This window comes from Caloenas nicobarica, chromosome Z, assembly GCF_036013445.1.
Source record: "Caloenas nicobarica isolate bCalNic1 chromosome Z, bCalNic1.hap1, whole genome shotgun sequence".
Classification (NCBI taxonomy): domain Eukaryota; kingdom Metazoa; phylum Chordata; class Aves; order Columbiformes; family Columbidae; genus Caloenas; species Caloenas nicobarica.
In genome coordinates, this window is record NC_088284.1 from 92,251,423 (window position 1) to 92,257,662 (window position 6,240).

Here is a 6,240-nt window from a genome sequence, read left to right on the forward strand (position 1 = left end):
TCATTATACATATAACCTGGGGGAAGAAGAAAAAAAGTAATATTCAGTGGAGATGTCTGGATTTGATGCTGTTTACATGTTCACTTCTGTTTGTGGAGTGTCACCACTGTAGTCACAGGCATACCTTCATGATTTGACCAAGACACATTGTTCTACAGTGCACAATTGGATGTGCTGGACCACTAGAGATCAGTTCTTTGGTTTATAAAGAGCTTTATTTGTAAAGGCTTAAAGAGGTACATTGAGATCTGCAAGATTTCTCTAGAAATAAGCTTCCTCACCAAGGCTCATCCATCAAAGTCTAGGAATACATCCTCTACCTCCTCCCTCCACTCCCTAGATGGAGCCCAACAGAAGAGGTTTAACCAAGCAGCAGCTTTACAGCACAGCTGCAGGTCTCACTTTGCATGCAGCAGCAGCTCAGTATCACCTTCCTCCTGCATCCCAGCCCAATCACCACACAGAAGCCCTATAACCACCAATAAACCATTTTGTCATAAGTGTATTTTGAAACTGCGCTTTTGAAATTGTGTATATTCACACCAGTATTTTTCTGCCACTGTGCATCAGCTTTGTTGTGTACCAGAGTACTATAAAAGGTTCATTCCCCTTGCCAGGCAGTTTTGGATCATTTAAAGAATATTGCAGGGAGCAACCATGGTAATTTGTCTTCAGGCAACACAGTGTTGCTGTGCTGGAGCAGAACACATGGGCACTTAGGCAAAGCAGAGGCTGTGTTTTGGGATGCATAACACCAGCACTAAGCTAGGCAAGACCTTGCCAACTACAATTACAGAAGTTCCAGTTCTTGGCCACCTTCTTAGATCACCATTGAATTACAAACAGTCAAGAGTCTCACTTTCTTCTCCCCATTAAAACAAGAATGTGCCATATTTTCTCATTCTAACATTAGTTCCTTGGTTTGTCAATGTAATGGTTTCTTTTTGTGCATTCATTTGATCTAGCATTATTTATTCCATTCTCAATTTGTCCTTTCTGCTAAAAAAATAATCCAATAGCCTGCTTTTCACCATGGTATTAAGTATTTCGTGAGTTTCAGAAGAGATTATTATAGGCTGGATAGCTACTGTTATCAGCACACTGCTAGAATAATATTTATGCCCCTCACTTACAATAACTGTAACATTCCAGACATTACAGGCCACACGTCTTGCATTTTCATCTTTGTTCTTCATTTCAGCATTCAAAACATGCTGCTTCTCAAACAGCTCTTGCAGCTAAAGAGCTGTTCTGATTTCTCCCCCATGTGTTCAGTCTAGTCACTTACAGAATGCAGATGTCTTTCAGTGAACAGTACTGCCATCAAGGTAAAACTTTCTTTTTTCTTCAATAAGAAAAACATATCAAATGAGAGTTTTTAATACGAGGAGCAGTTCTGGGCTATGATCCAGCACACCTGCATAGCCACTACATCAGTAATAAATCTAGTACAAGATCAGATTGCTTTGAGGTCCACAATAAAGCAGGTATCAAAACTACTGTGATTTTTCATAATACTTATCTCACCTGAGAGGACAATTTTAACAGTTTAAGCACAAAGTTTTAGTTTCAAGTCATATAAAAACAGGCCGTGTTAATTTTCAATTGGAGAATCATCCTGACACCTGTGTCTTCTGACAAGACCAAACCTAGCACTTACTCTAAAGCAAATTTCAAAAAACCTGAAGGGAACCTAGTCTTCTTGGAATAAGGTAGTCAACTGCCAGGGTAGAGTGTTTGAAAAACAGCCTGCCAAAACCCATGTTTTGTGATATAAAGAGCAAGTTGTTCACTTTGCCCATCTGAAGCACAGAGCCTAGAAATTTAAGACAGGAAGGGAAAGACTCCAGTTTGAACTTAAAAAGAAAACATCATAAAAAGCAGATAAATAACATTTAGTACTGAAATAAGAACATTAAATAGCATGTAATTTCTTGAACATTTTATAAATTAACACAGTAGAGTCTTGAAAGCAGCTCGAACTCAGCATCAAGAATGCCCAAAGAAACCAGGAGATTTTAAGGTTTTTTTACATAACACAGTGTCTTATGCTTAGACACCTAGCTTTAAAAAAATCTTAATTTGTGCTTTGGAAACTAACTTCCATGCCAACAAAAGAGCTAAGACCATGTCTTCTAAAGGACAGAAAAGGGTTTACATTTGAGTCAACCTCTCCTTTACTATCCCCCTGAGCTCTTGAGTCACACAGTACTCTTATCTAGCTTAAAAAAAAAGAGTTTGTATACTGAAGCAAAAGTGTGATCGGATTCCAGCCAGCTAGATTGTTTGATATCTTTCAAACCCTGCCTTCTCAGCCCTGTGCATCCTTGAGCTGCTGAAGCAGGTCCCAAAGGTCAAGCAATCTCAAAAGAGAAACCTTGACTGGTTCCTTAGGGCCCTATTTGAGACTCTTGGCTAACCTGTTAAAAGATATGTTTTTCAGTTTAAGAGTAAAAAGCAAATAACTTACATAAGTTTCATCACTAGATAAATCAAGGCTTTTGGCAAAGTAACACATCTTATGATAATCAAACCATTTTTTTAAATAAAATATTATTTCGTATTATTGATAGCTCTCTAAAAGCAGGCATTAGCCAGCCTACTGAAAAGGTGGCTATTTCCCCTTGTTTTAGCTCAGCATTCTAGCTACTATACCAACCTAGGAACTGTGTATTTCCTCCTACTAGTCAGGAACCGCAGTTCATAGAAATATTAACATACCACATACAGAACAGAAGCATGCAGGCTACTAAACTCTACACACCAAGAACATTTCATTCTTAACAAGTTTAGCTGATAGTCAGTTATCACTCAGAAATTTTATAAACAGTATTGAGATCCACCCCCCCCAGCTGATACATCAAGGCTGCCCAGAACAGAGCACAGCCTTCTTATTCCAAGGAGCACAACCTCTTCTTTCAGAAGGACAACTATCAACTACAGACACCCATAAAACAGCATTTTGTTATTTTTAAGGTCTCTCATGGGTTATATCAAACAAACACTAGTTGTAGAGACAACCCACATAAATATTAGATCCTGAGAAACCACTGACTTACAGCTGCTACCAGTACCAGCCAGCCTCACTAGCCTTGGGCAATTCAAAACCTAACTACCACTCTCAGAGTAGACTGGACTTGTTTTTACCTTTGTTTTAAGAAAATCCACAACTCATTTCTTCCACACTTAAGAAGTAAAGAGCAGAGCTTTAGGAGAACAACAAGGAAGCCTTTATAGTCTGCTTCCTCCCTCATTTTGCTCTCCAGCACACACCTGTAACCCTTACTAAAACCTGCCCTATCAGCCATCTCATTAGAAAGTTATCAGTATAAAATAGGAACAGCTGCTTACTTATACCAGATCTACTCGCCAGTTGGTCAATAAAACAAGGCAGAGGGATACAAAAAGATGAGTGATTATACTTAGATCAATTTTGGTTTCATTTTCTTAGGTTAGCTTTAAAGTCTTAAGCTTAAACATAATGGAAATACTCCTGTTTTATCAATTATCCTGAGTCATGCTATGGTCTGGTATAAGAGGAGTGCATAAATAGTGTATCTAGTTAAGGGTTCTACAGTACTCACACCTTCCTTTGCTGTCAAGTTCCGTGACTTAAGTCAGAAACCAAATGCATTTATCAAATGCTGCTGTGGCATAAATGTAAGGACCAGGTTGTTTTCTAACAAATTCAATTTGTTGTAATTAAAACTACAAAGAACTGGAATTTAGACAGCTTGTTTTGAATTTTGGCTATTGACTAAGCTTTTGTTTCTCTCAGTACACCTACAAATTTCAGCCCTCGCATGCTGTAGTACAAAAATCAGATTTTTATTTAGCTTGTTGTTTCACTCAGGTGCGTGTGTCAACTAGAGACTAAAACCTGTTTGGATTCTTATCATGCAAGTGATTGATCTGCGTGCTTTTCTCTCTCTCTCTTTTATTTCTTCTTCTTTTTTTTTTTTTTTTTTTCTTTCTCTTTCTAGCAAGATGTCCTGGTTGCTAGGCCAACATTACTTAGAATTCTTTGTTTTCCTGGCAAAAGCATGAAGTACTGGTATAGAATCTAAAATATCTAGGTAGAACCAGCATGTATTCTGACATAAGCAGCCCAATCTTTTAGGACCATATGGATGAAGTTGTTGGGGGAAGCAGCAAACAGCTGCTACCTCTGACACCTCTACGGAGCTGACAGTGAGTAATGCAAAGTTTATTCTTTACAGGTGACAGGAAGGGGATATATTTACTGAGATGGAAATGATTCCTGTATTTGAAGCAGAGCAAGTAATAGAAACCTCATTCAGTGAGGTAAAGCAAGGAATGGGAGTGCAATCCTCTTTAGGTAGGTCTCAAGATTTGTTGAATTGAGTGATCTTGCTTGAAGACCATCACTGGGAGTGTGAGGTTTTGCTGCTATTGATGGAGTTGGACAGTGAGGTGAGAAGGGTGCTAGCAAAAGAAAAGAGAAACTGTTGCCCAAAGTGTACATGTTTGCTGTCTTACTCTGCTTTCTGCCTTTAACTTCTGGCTTGTCACTGCTTAATCCTCCTTTGAATTGCTTTTTGCCTTGTAAAAATTTAAGTCAACTGGATTTGTTAGGCTATCCTGTGAGCTGGGAAACACTATGAAAATTATACTGGTTTGGTTTGTAATCACTTAAAAAACTGAGTTTTAAAGAATTCACCAGCTTTCTGTATCTGATGTTAAAATAAGCTAAAAAAGAATGTGTTACAATAATTTTTGTTTAATTTAAATATGGTGTTGAAAAAAAAGCTTGGAAAATACTGTAGTATTCCTTGCTGCCTCTGCAGTCTCAGCGCTTGTTGCAAGTTCTGGTTGTGGCTGGCTGTGACCTGTGGGCAGGGAGCTGTGAACAGGACTTCTGGCAGTTCTCCCAAAGGTAGTAACTGGGCAAAGAGGACAACAAAAAAGTGGGAAGAGGTGGTCACCTTTGGTTTTGTCCTCATCCAGTATCTGTTATTTCCAAAACAGTCCTAGTGCCATCTGCTTATGTGAGATATTAGAATAACATTCCTGTTGTGTTCCAGAAAATGAATTTTTACTAGCCTGACAGGGTGTTTGAGATGGAGTGGTATTTCAGTGGCAGGCTTCTTGACAGTTGTGTTTTCCTGCAGTGGGTTAGACTGCATCTTTCTGAAGATACCTTATTCAGCAAAGCCTTTCAATCGTGCCTGTCTGGACACTGTAAGGCAACATCTGAGGTAGTAGCCCAAGATTCCATGAATGTGGTGAGTATCATAAAAATAGATGATTGAGTCTGGATTGAGTATTATATTTGAAATGATTAACCTATTTAGAATGCTAAAGCAAGTATCACTGATCATTCTTAAATGTTTATAAAGGTAGAAAATATGAGTGGGATCTGACCTACTGAACAAAGACATTTGAAGGTCCTGTGGGCAGAAAATTAATTTTAAAATGCTTACTAAGGAGATGTGAACTAGTGAGCTTTGTATTTCTTGTTGTCTTTAAAGAAAAATAGTATATTGCTACAGGGTGTGTTTTCCAGTTGCTATAGATTGTGTTAGCTGAGATTCACAAGTTTTATATGTTCTGGTGAAAATTTCTCTTGCAGATAGCCATTTATCCCTGAATCGTGAGGAACTCTTCCTGATTATAAACATCCATGTAAAAATTGACTTGTGTAGTGATAAACAACGCCAATTACACACTGGATCATTATGTACTGACAACTGAGGTTCAGAAATCAAAAAATAGTATTATCAAAATGAAATCTGGGCACCCAGTTTGAGCTAGCAAGGGAGGAGATTTGGATTGTTTTATTTTATTTTTTTTAAACTATGATTGGAAGGACTTCGCTAACTTTAATCTCTTCTTGTTACCAGATCACTTATAAATCAGATTCTTGCCAGTTTTCTTTTTTTTTTCTTTTTTTTTTTCTTTTTGATTCCTCCCATCCCGTACTTACATGACTAAACCTACAAGGTGCTAGAAGGTATGGAGAGTACTATCCTAGGTCATGGCACTAGTTTGATGCATATACTAATAATTCACATGGATATATGCTTGCTTTATGTTTTTGGCTGTTGCTCTGAGACTGCTGAATCAGCCTCGTAAAACATGAAATGCAAACAAAATTGAAACCTTGTGAATGAAGACTTTGATTTGTTTTAGTTTATTACAGTTTAATGGTATTTCCTAAAAGTATTCACTTAAGGCGTGTTAATTTTGTTCTCCCAGTGAGCATTTAAAGCACTGCTT